Source organism: Chelon labrosus (genome assembly GCF_963514085.1).
Source record: "Chelon labrosus genome assembly, chromosome: 10".
NCBI classification, from domain to species: domain Eukaryota; kingdom Metazoa; phylum Chordata; class Actinopteri; order Mugiliformes; family Mugilidae; genus Chelon; species Chelon labrosus.
Genome location: NC_140360.1, coordinates 5,862,111 through 5,874,416, shown reverse-complemented (window position 1 = coordinate 5,874,416; position 12,306 = coordinate 5,862,111).

Here is a 12,306-nt window from a genome sequence, read left to right as displayed (position 1 = left end):
TGTGAATGGGAAGTTGATCATAGTACAAGTATTGGAAGTGATCACTATCCAATATTATGTAAAGTAGATATTGATTTTAAAACTGAGGAAATGTATGCACATCATAGATGGTGTTTTAAGAAAGCAAACTGGGAGAAATTTGCTGAAGGGTGTATAGATAAATTAAATGAAATACATGAAGAAACAGATCAGAGTATTGACGAATTGAATCATAAACTAAGTATGTGTATCATTGTAGCAGCAAGTCAGAGTATTCCTACCAATATGAGCAAAAAGGGAAAAACTAATGTCCCATGGTGGAATGAGGAATGCACAGGAGCTGTTAAGGACAGAAATAGAGCCTTTAAAAGGTTGCGCACAACACTTACAATGAATAACCTTATGGAATATCAAAGGAAAAAGGCTCTGGCAAGGAAAGTTATTAAGGAAACAAAAAAAGAATCTTGGAGACAATTTTGTTCAACAATTGGAAAAGAAACTACACTGAACAAGATGTGGATGATGGTTAAAAAGATGATTGGTAAATATAAATCCCCACATGTTCCTGTATTAATTGAAGGACAAAATGAAGCAATATCAGATATGGAGAAAGCCAATTTACTTGCATACAAATTTGCAGAGACTCATAAAGGTAGTCATATGGATGAGTGTTTTAAGAAAAGAAAGGATGAGATTCTAAATGCCAATAAAGATATTCTGAATCCAAAAGAGGGAAATATGTCTATTTTAGATGCTGAATTTAGTTTAGCAGAACTCAAAATGGCTTTAGGTAATACAGGATACTCCTCGCCAGGATGTGATAACATATGTTATGTAATGATTAGAAATCTACCTGATAAATTCTTAGAAAAAATTATTGAATTATTCAATAAGATATGGCAAGAAGGGAAATTACCAAAAGTGTGGAAAAATGCAACAATCCTTCCATTTCCCAAGCCAGGTAAGGATCCTTGCAATCCTGAGAATTATAGACCTATTGCTTTGTCTTCACATTTAGGAAAACTAATGGAAAAGATAGTAGTGGCACGGTTAAATTATTTTCTAGAATATAAATGTCCATTTAATAAATATCAAACAGGGTTCAGGAAAAGTAAATCAACTACTGATGCCTTAGTAAAGCTCAGCAATGAAATAGAGAAGACACTAGTTATGAAAGAGGTCATGGTGGCAGTGTTTTTGGATATTGAAAAAGCATATGACACAATGTGGAGAGAGGGTCTATTAATTAAGTTAGATAAAATGGGAATCAATGGGAGAATGTATAATTATATACTAGATTTTCTGTCACAACGTTCAATAAGAGTCAGAGTTGGTAATGGAACTAGTAATGAATATATGGTTGAAAGTGGAATTCCTCAAGGGAGTGCTATTAGTCCCATACTATTCAACATTATGGTAAACGACATATTTGAAAAATTAGGGGAAAGAAATGAAGGATTGTTATATGCAGATGATGCAGTCATATGGAAAAGGGGACGCAACATAGCATACATAACCACAGCTATTCAAAAGGACATAAAAAAGTTAGAGCAATGGGGTATTGATTGGGGATTTAAATTCTCCATTCCTAAAACAAAGGTTATGTTTTTTACCAGAAAAAAGATCCCAGAAAATTATAAAGTTCTGTTATACAAGCAACCAATTGAAAGAGAAAAGAAATTTAAATATTTGGGGATGTGGTTAGATGAAAGGCTTACATGGAAGCATCATATAGAGCATGTTGAAACAAAATGTAAAAAGGTACTAAATCTAATGAGAATGATCACTGGACAATGTTGGGGAGCAGATAAAAAGTCGTTGATGTACATTTACACAGCTTTAATAAGATCTTCCATAGACTATGGATGTGTAGTTTATAGTTCAGCATGTAAAACATCTTTAAAAAAACTTGAGAGGGTTCAATTCAAAGCTATAAGAATTGCTTTAGGAGCTATTAAAACAACCCCCACAAGTGCGTTATTAATAGAATCTGAAGAATCTCCGCTTAGTCTAAGATATATTAAGCTGTCTCTAACATACTGGGTTAGGCTGATGGGAAGTATTAATAATCCAGCAATATCAGTTCTGAAAGATTGCTGGGAATATCAAAATGAATCAAAAGGGTTTGGCTGGAACATTAACAACACAGCAGAACAATACGGAATTAAAGAATTTAAATTTAGTCCTTCACTGGTTCTAAGTACGGTTCCCCCATGGTTTCTCCCATCACCAGAGGTCAACAGTGAATTACTAAAAGGAAAGAAAGAGTATCCAAATGAACAAAGTTTTGCAGCATATTGCAAGGGGTATTTAAAAACAGCATTTTATGGATATGTACAAATATATACTGATGGATCAAAAGATCCACAAAATGGGCATGGTGGTATTGGAATATATATTCCCGAGTTTAACAAAAGAGAGGGGTATAGACTAAATAATATGTTATCTATATATTCTATTGAACTGACTGGGATAATAACAGCCCTTAGGTGGATCGAAGAGGTTAAGACATTGCGAAATGTAATCTGTACAGATTCCATGGCAGCTTTACATAGTCTAGATACAGGTCACTCTTCAAGGGAAGATTTGATTATTGAAATTAAATATCTATTACTGCAGCTCAGGAACCTTGGAATCATTATTCAATTTTGTTGGGTTCCAGCTCACAAAGGCATTAAAGGTAATGAAGAGGCAGATACAATTGCAAAAAAGATGTTGGAAAATAAATATATAGGAATTAATGTTCCAATGGGAAAGGGAGAAGCCAAATGCATTATCAAATCAGTAATCATACAAAAATGGCAAAGGGAATGGGATGCAAAGGTTGATGCAAGACACTACCATACATATCAGAAGAATGTGACAGGGAAAAGGGTTAATTCACTGAGTCTAAACAGAAGAGAAGAAGTGGTCTATACTAGACTTAGAGTAGGGCATACAGGACTAAACTCTACCTTACAAATAGTAGGAAAGGGAAATGGTTTATGCATAGTGTGCCAAGTTAGAGAAGATGTCGATCATGTACTTTTTAAGTGTGAGAAATATAACGATAATAGAATAATCTGGCAAGAAATGGAAGGGGAGAATTCAATTAATGAAACTCTGGAAGAAAAGGGCATGGCAAGTGAGAGACTGAAAGCTTTATTTATTTACCTTCATAATACTGGTTTAATGAAAAGAATATAATTTCTCTTTTTTTTTTTTTTTCCTTTGTTTGTTTGTTTTGATTTAATATAAGACTAGACTCCATGACGTTCATGGTATTACACACTCCTGTACAGTTGGTGGCGGTATACTACAAAACAGTCATCTGCCAAGAAACAGAAGAAGAAGAAGAAGAAAACATCCGTCGTTAAAGAGATTCAGCTCCATTGTATAACAGCTACGCATGCGCGTGGAGTTGCCAGGAAATAAGACAACGCCTTTCTCTTTTACTTCCGGGTACAGTTAGGGCGTTGTTTTAAACTTTATTTTGAAAAAGACGCGGATAAATGGTTCAGTTAAATACGTACGGTATGTGGTCAACATGTGATACCATGGTTACGACGTTGGTCGTCGTCCGGCCGTCGCCGTGCCGCAGGGGCAGATATACACGTATTTTCACGCACCTTCTATGGTTTAAGCTAACATTAGCTTAGCTGACGGCCTGTGTAAACTCTAAACCCTGTCTCTCTGTTTTCCAGTACTATGGTTTGGCTCCCCCTTCATACTACCAGGGTGGAGTTGTCGAGCAAAAGAGTTCACCACAAGTGACGGGCAGTGCTGTCCTCTGTGCCACACAGGTACTAACATATAAACGACAACTGCCAGAAAACGAAACTACGTCCTCCATTTTAGGTTAAGAAGTTATATCCGCTCGCAGGCAAACCAAAATGTAATGAAACCACCATAAATTTCAAAAGGAACATCGTTAAACACAATTAAAAAGGCTTTAAACTCAAACCATAGACCCAGAATGCACTTCATGTTTCTATTTAGAGGTTTTTTATTTTTCCGTTTTTTTTTTTTCCATTTAATTTTATTTAAAAAATAAAGATGACTCACCTTCTAAGCACAGGAATCCCCACTTATTTTCTTCTAGTTAATTAATTCGTTTTATTAAATAAAACAAACAGACGTCATTTGTCATGGGCAAACCAACTACTTCCTTCTACTTCTTCAACAGCTTTGACCATGAACTAGAAGGTATTGAGAAATACTGTAGGCAGGGACTGGATGTATCTTTGCTGTAGGAAGGACAGCAGGCTTTTTATTTTTCTGCAATAATAAACTGCACATGAGCTTTGATTAGAATTAACTCATGACTCTATTTGAGGCAGCGTACAAAGGGCTTTAGAGACGTAAAATACAAAGAAAAGACAAAGCAAAGAATAGTGAAACAAGCACCAACATGTAAAGATAAATAATAAATTGAATTACAAATGTGAGCATCCAAAACCAATTCAGTTAACATCTTTAATGCGTCTCGGGCCTGTTGCAAGGCGTGGGCTTTGAAGAAACCCGACAAACAAGCTGTGTGCTAACACACTAGCAGAACCTTTTCACACCTTTTCTGCATCTTACAGCTTCCTACTTACCACCTCCTCCAAACCCACCACTTGATTGATAATACTGAAACAGAAGCTAAATTTAAACAAATTTAAATAACATCGGCATGTGGTAAATTATTGATGTGTATGTATGGAGTCTGCAGTGGTTCCAGTTATAATCTGAGTTTTGTGCAAGTCTCTAAAATAATTTACGTCAGGGCTGAGTTCAGTAAATAATACTTTAACATATTCCCTAGTCATGACTCACACAAAAACAACCCTGAAGATGATATTTTAATTGAATTAAAAAAAAAGATTTCTTGAACTATAATAGCTGGTTGTCTTCTCAAGAGTTCAGAACTACATCATGTCTGCCCTGCATGAATGGAACTTATATGGATAAAGCTAATAGACAGAAGCAGTGCTTCCCATGCACCAACTGTGATGCAGCTACATTTCTGTTAATATTATTTATTTATTGGTGAATTTTAACATCACATCAGACAAAAATTAAACAGGAGTTTTGTTTCTGCATGTTTTGTAACTTCCATATGTGTTGATAGGTTCTGGTCTGAAGGTAAAGAGGTCATGTACACCAACATCAGATACAGTTTGTGAACCACAGGAGAACAAACTTTGTGGCAACCATTGGTGTTTTTTTTTTTTTTTTTAGTCATTCAAATAGAAATACTATTACTATTGTGCTACATCTACAGGAAGGACAAATGTCCACCAGGTAGGTTTCATTTATAGCAGGAAAATGTTCTTCTTTTCTATGTTTTGTCACATCTTTGATGTATGATAATGTTTTCTGCTGAGTCATGACAGTGCTGGTAATTATGTTTTTCCTCTGGTTTTGTTCAGTTATAGAAAAGAACAGAAATGCAGACAACTCCAGAGAGGTATGTTTATTTCTCACTACAGATCACATCACTTGGTTTATCTAAGGAATTAAATGATTTCATTTTTTTCTTTTCTTTTTTAAAAGTTCTTCTAATAATGCTGATTAAATGTCTATTAACTGAGGATCGTCTGGCTGTGTGATGTCTCTACAAAATGTTTTTCAAAGTGAATGTGTTTCTCTCCTCAGTGCGAAGCTGTGCAAACAGTCTAAACTCTTAGACGAAATCTGTTCTCTGTGGAGTACATTTGCTCCAGAATCCAGTTATTATACATTCGGATTCTGTCAAATTATCTTTTCAGAGAACAGAAAAGACATATCAGTAGATCAACTTCTGTCTTGGAACACCCTGCCTCAGTCCACATGAACAACCTGCTGACAGTGACATAGAGACGGTTTATTTTATTTGGAAACTGTGTTATGTCTGAATGGTGACTGATTGTTGTATTACATAAATGAAATCTATTGATGCATTTGAATGTGGAAATGTCTCGTGCTTGTTTTAATTGTTGCTGTGTCTTTCATTTTTTATTAAATCTTTTTTCCCAAAAGGTGTCCAAATGCTGACAGAATTTATTGAAATGTGAACTATAACCTTTCATAGATGACTTGAAGATTATCTTTTTTTTTTTATCCAAAAGATATTAAACATAAAAGGGCAATATTTGTATATATTTTAAACTATAAAATGTAAAAGTAACCAAGTGTATGTGTAAAGAGAGATGAGAGTCCATGGTATGCAAAGTGGATAAAAGATGGGTTTGTAGGAGGAGCAGAGCAGGCAAATGTTATAGCTAGCTCCTAAGAGCTTCTGCTCCTAACCTCATAATGTGAAAAACCCAAGCAAGCAGGAAACGAAACAACGTCCACTTCCTGCGACAGTGTTCAGGGTGGTGTTCTGAACTTTAATTTAAATAAAACGCGTTTAAATGGTTCAGTTAATTACGTAAAACACGTGGTCAACACGTGATACCATGGTTACTACCGCGGTCGTCATCGGTAAGTGCCCCAGAAGAAGATGTAGCCGTATTTTCACCTTTCACGCACCTTATATGGTTTAAGCTAACATTAGCTTAGCTGTTGACGGCCTGTGTAAACTCTAAAGCCTGTCTCTCTGTTTTCCAGTATTATGGCTTGGCTCCCCCTTCATACAACCAGGGTTGTGTTGTCGAGTAAAGGAGTACACCACAAATGACGGGCAGTGCTGTCCTCTGTGCCACGCAGGTACTAACATATAAACAACAACTGCCACAAAATGAAACTACGTTCCTCCATTTTGTGTTCTTCAAGTTATTGCGCAGAATGCGAACATTTTAAATGTATTAATAACGAAATCACCATAGATTTGAAAAGGCACATCGTAATGAGACACAATAAAAAAAAAAAAGGTTTTACAAAGACACCATAGACACAGAATGCTCTTTATGTGTTTTTTTTTTTTGTTTTTTTGTTTTTTGTTTAAGATGGCTCCACCCATGTTTCTTTTTTAACGGCTCATCTTTCGAACTTTGACGGTTGGAAACCCCAGTTCCTTTTTCTAGTATTTAATTTATTTATTAATTTGTTTAAATAAAAGAAGAAACGTCATTTTGTGTTGGGCAAACCAGCTACTCTCTCCCTACTTCAGGATTCACATTTTATTTATTGTGCATTTATCAGAGAGCAGCTTTGACCATGAACTAGAACGTAGCCTACTTCCATCTATATCCTTCCTTATCTGTTTCTTGTGCATTTGTTCATATGCTAATTTGTACATTTATGCTTATACTATTTTTATTTTATTTTACTAGATTTTATTTTACTTATTTTTGTTTTATTTAATCTGTTTTTTTGTTTTTTTTTTTATGTGCAGCTAAGCTACCATGACCAAGCAATTTCCCTTGTGGATGAATAAAGTTTATGTATGTCTAAGTCTGAGGAGTACTGTAGGGACTGGATGTATCTTTGCTGTAGAAAGGACAGCAGGCTTTTTATTTTTCTTCAACGATAAACTGCACATGAGCTTTAATTATAATTAACTCATGACTATTTGAAGCAGCGTACTCAAATGGTACTCAAATAGTAAAGGGTTTTAGAGAAGTGGTAAAATACAATATAAGAAAAGAAGAAGCAAACGAGTAATGGTGAAACGAGCACCAACATGTAAAGATAAATGATAAACTGAATTACAAATGTGAGCATCCAAAACTCATTCAGCCCTGTCCAGCTCTCCTACATTAACTGCCTGTTTCCTGGAATCTCCTCTATGCTCTTGAGACTACTGGGGAACACAGCAAACCTTCCGGCAACCCATTCAGTCAACATCTGCTATGCGTCTTGGGCCTGTTGCAAGGCGTGGACTGCAAAGAAACCCGGCAAACAAGTTGTGTACTAACACGTACAAACAAACTTACCGCTTCCTCGACCTTCCATTTCCCCCACAGCCGCATGATTAATCATATTGAAACTGAAGTGTTTATCTCATCGCCACATTTAACCATGTGTCATCTACACATGGTGAAACGACCACAATGGTGGTCCAGCATGTAATTTCCGGGAATAAGCGGACGTGACGAAAAAAGAAACATGAAATAAAAGTAATTAAAGAAACCGTTCCACACTGTATGTGCAGTGTTATTATTATTATTATTATTATTATTGTTGTTATGTGAAAATCCGTAAAAATGAACATTGCAGCAGGTGACTGAATAATATTTTTGCTTGCTTTTGGCACACTTGTCCAAATTAAATAACATATCGGCATGTGGTAAATTATTGATGTAATCATTTTGCTGTATAAAGAGCCGTGTGGAGTTAAGTGTGGGATATCCACCCGGTGTCTGTACGGTGATTACGGTGCATATGGAGTCTGCAGTAGTTCGAGTTATAATCTGAGTTTTGTGCAACTCTCTAAAATAATTTACATCAGAGCTGAGGTCAGTAAATAATAATATAACGCCCAAGTTCCCAAGTTATGACTCACACAAAAAATAGCTGTTCCTTCTTCTGGATGCTGTTGCAATAACATACTGCTCCCTAAATAATGTCAGTGTTTATTTGCGCACAGAGCGTGAAACTGAGATTGGATCTGGAGAGCTGGCTGGAGACACTTATGGAGACTGATTTAAACGCCAGGTGTGAACACATGTACATATTGCTGGCTACTTGCAATCAGGTTGCCCAAGTCAGATAATAAAGGCGAATTGCCATTTTTTACAACCTGGACCTTATTTCTGGCATAAAATACGATCGTTTACTCACCCTTATAACTTTGGTTTTATTTGGAGTCGTTTGGAAGATATTTAGATCTAGTGGAGCGCCGCGTATATCCATATAGTGGGAGTGAATGGGGCACCAAAATGCAGCCTCAAAATAACGCATTATCTGCCCCGAAACTCATTCATTTCACCAATATTTTGTTATTGTACGCTAGTTCTATTCCCTGTTGAGTCTTGAGTTACCTGTTATCATCATCCGGGGTCTATAGATTGACGCAAAACTCTGCTTGTTTACCTGTAATTTGCTACTGCTATTTTTTTGCAACATGGCTGAATATTTTTTCCGATTCTGAGGTTGTGGACGACGACTTTGTTTGTGATGGACATCCGTATCGTTTTGAACCAGAGTATATGGATGAGGAGCTCGTTGAAAGGAGGATGTGGAGGCAGAGAGAGGAACAGCTGGCCAAAGAATAACAAACCGCTGCACGTCCATGAATAGATAACGGGTAACTCCGGACTCAACGGGGAATAGCACTAGCGTAGCATAACAAAATATTGGTGAAATGAACGAGTTTCGTGGCAGATAATGTGTTATTTAGAGACTGCGTTTTGGTGCCCCAGGCACTCCCACTATATGGATATACGCGGCGCTTCACTGGATCTTAATATCTTCCGAACGACTCCATATGACACCAAAGTTATATGGGTGAGTAAACAATCATATTTTATGTCAGAAAAAAGGTCCAGGTTGTGGAAAAATGGTGATTACCCTTAAATGCAAGGTCTGAACAGGGCCTTAGTTAGTTAACAGCTACATGGACAGGATATTTTAAAAGGCTCTCATTTCTAATGAACAGGGATCACTCTCTTCCATGGGAGCTGGACAGCCCCCCAACCCCCTCACCCTCCTCTCAACCCCCCCCTTGCTTCACAGCTGATCAAGTGAGGGGTGAACTGAGGAAGCTCCGTCCCCGGAAGGCAGCAGGACCCGACATGGTGTGTCCACGGCTTCTGAAGACCTGCGCTGCTGAACTCGGGGAGCCGCTACAACGCATCTTCAACCTGAGCCTGCAACTCGGGAGAGTGCCCACCCTCTGGAAGACTTCATGCATCGTTCCTGTCCCCAAGAGGAACCGGCCCAGCGAGCTGAATGACTTCAGACCGGTGGCACTCACATCACATCTGATGAAGACGATGGAGCGGCTCTTCCTCCAGCTCCTCAGACCTCAGGTGCAGCACGCTGAGGACCCTCTACAGTTTGCCTACCGGGCAGAGGTTGGTGTAGAGGATGCCATCCTCTACCTCTTACACAGAGCCCACTCGCATCTGGACAAGGGAAAAGGCACTGTCAGGATTACCTTCCTGGACTTTTCGAGTGCCTTCAACACGATCCAGCCCCTTGTACTCCAGGAAAAACTCTCCAGAATGCGAGTGGACCCCTGCCTGGTTGCTTGGATTTCCAGCTACCTCACCGATAGACCACAGTACGTCAGGCTGAAGGACATCACGTCTGACACTGTGGTCAGCAGCACTGGAGCTCCACAGGGGACTGTACTTTCCCCTATCCTCTTCACCCTGTACACCGCGGACTTCTGCTACATCTCAGACACGTGTCACGTCCAGAAGTTTGCAGATGACACGGCCATTGTGGGGTGTATCAGTGGCGACGAAGAGGAGGAGTACAGGAGCCTGGTGAGGGATTTTGTTGTCTGGAGCCACACAAACAATCTACAGCTCAACACCTCAAAGACTAAGGAACTGGTCATTGACTTTGGGAGGGACAGACCCAACCCCAGACCAGTTCTGATAGGAGCAGAGGAGGTGGAGGTCGTGCAGACCTACAAATATCTTGGGCTGTGGCTGGACAACAAACTGGACTGGACGAGCAACACGGGGCAGCTGTACAAGAAGACCCAGAGCAGGATGTACTTCTTGAGGAGGTTAAGATCCTTCAACATCTGCAAGAAGCTCCTGGGGATCTTCTACCAGTCTGTGGTCGCCAGCATCCTGTCCTACGCTGTGGTGTGCTGGGGTGGGAGCACCTCCAAGGCAGACCTCTCCAGGTTGGAGAAACTAATCAGGCGGGCTGGCTCTGTGGTTGGCACGAGGCTGGACCCTCTGGCTACTGTAGCAGAGAGCAGGACACTTAAAAAACTAACAAGTATCCTGGACAATGCCAGTCACCCTCTGCACACGACCATCAGTAGCCAGAGAAGCACCTTTAGCGAGAGGCTGCTCCTCCCAAGGTGCAGGACAAATAGACTGAGGAACTCTTTTGTCCCCCGTGCCATCAGACTGTACAACCACCACTCACTTGGGGGGAGGAGGACAAAAAGGAAAGGGCCTGAATGACTTTTTTAACTAATCTGCAATAGTAAAGTAAAGTGCAATAACAGTGTATGTACAGTCATGTACAGTCACAATATTTATTTCTCTATTTATGCAACAACCATGCATGTACAGTCAATATTTATTTTTGTATTACTATTTTTATTATTCTTCACTGGGTGTATTGGTATTCTGGGCTTTTTATACTGTCTCCTACATGTATGTCTGAAAGTGCTGGTTGCGATGGAGATGTCAATTTCCCTGCGGGAACCTCCCAAAGGGATCAATAAAGTCGTCTATCTATCTATCTATCTATCTATCACTTCCGGTGCGTTTTCTTTTCTAGGTGATCTTGGGGTGGCCTTAAAATTGACCCAGGATACATCACATCGAGTGTTCATACTACCAAAGGAATGCGGTCAAACCACCTCCAAATGCGTCTCAGATCAGATAACCCATCTGTTTACACTTGTGATCGATGGATATTAATGTAGTGGGCGTTAGATATACTTGAAACCGCTTGATGTTTAGCTGTTAGCTGCATGGGCTGTAGCATGATGCAGCACTGGTTTTATTTGGGTTATCTAACTTCACTAAACCACTGGTGAGTTTCAGTTAATAATCTAGTAAACTGCCTCCATCAGATGTGTGCAAGTGAAAGAGGTAGAGGTGTTAAAAACAAACATTATTCTCATTAGAGTTAGATATTTAATATGAAGGCAGACCGTGGTCAAACCCAAACCCACCAGTGTGGCCTTGTGTTTGACCTTTTGTCTCTATTGTACTGACATAAATGTTGTGCTCTGTTTAACAGGTACAGTTGTTCAAAGAGATTGCACACTACATTCAGGCACACGGTGTCGCCCTTGTGAGTCCGGGACTTACATGAACCGACCAAGTGGCCTAAACAAGTGTTTCCAGTGTACGTCCTGTGACCCAGGTATGGAGATTACTCTCAGTCGTATATTTCCAAAATAAAGGTTTGGTCTAATAAACTGATGACGACAAATTTTTAGCCGTAATCACATTCATTTTTTTTTAGTTCACGGTCTCTTCGCCAAGAACAATTGTACAGAAACGTCCGACACAGTCTGTGATGTTTTGAGAGGATACTACTGCAGAGCTCTGGTTGATGATGCAGGATGTAGTTTGGCAGAGAGACATTCAACCTGTGGATCTGGCCAGAGGATAAAAGTACCTGGTAAGGAACATTAAGTCAAACTGGTTTTAAAATAATGGATTTTTTTTCATTGATGCTGGGTTGTTTTGTAAGAATTTTCTGTTTCTTTTTAGGATCCAGTAGAAATGACACAGTGTGTGAAGACTGTCCGCCAGGGTATTTTTCAAAGGATGGTGTGAACTGCACAGC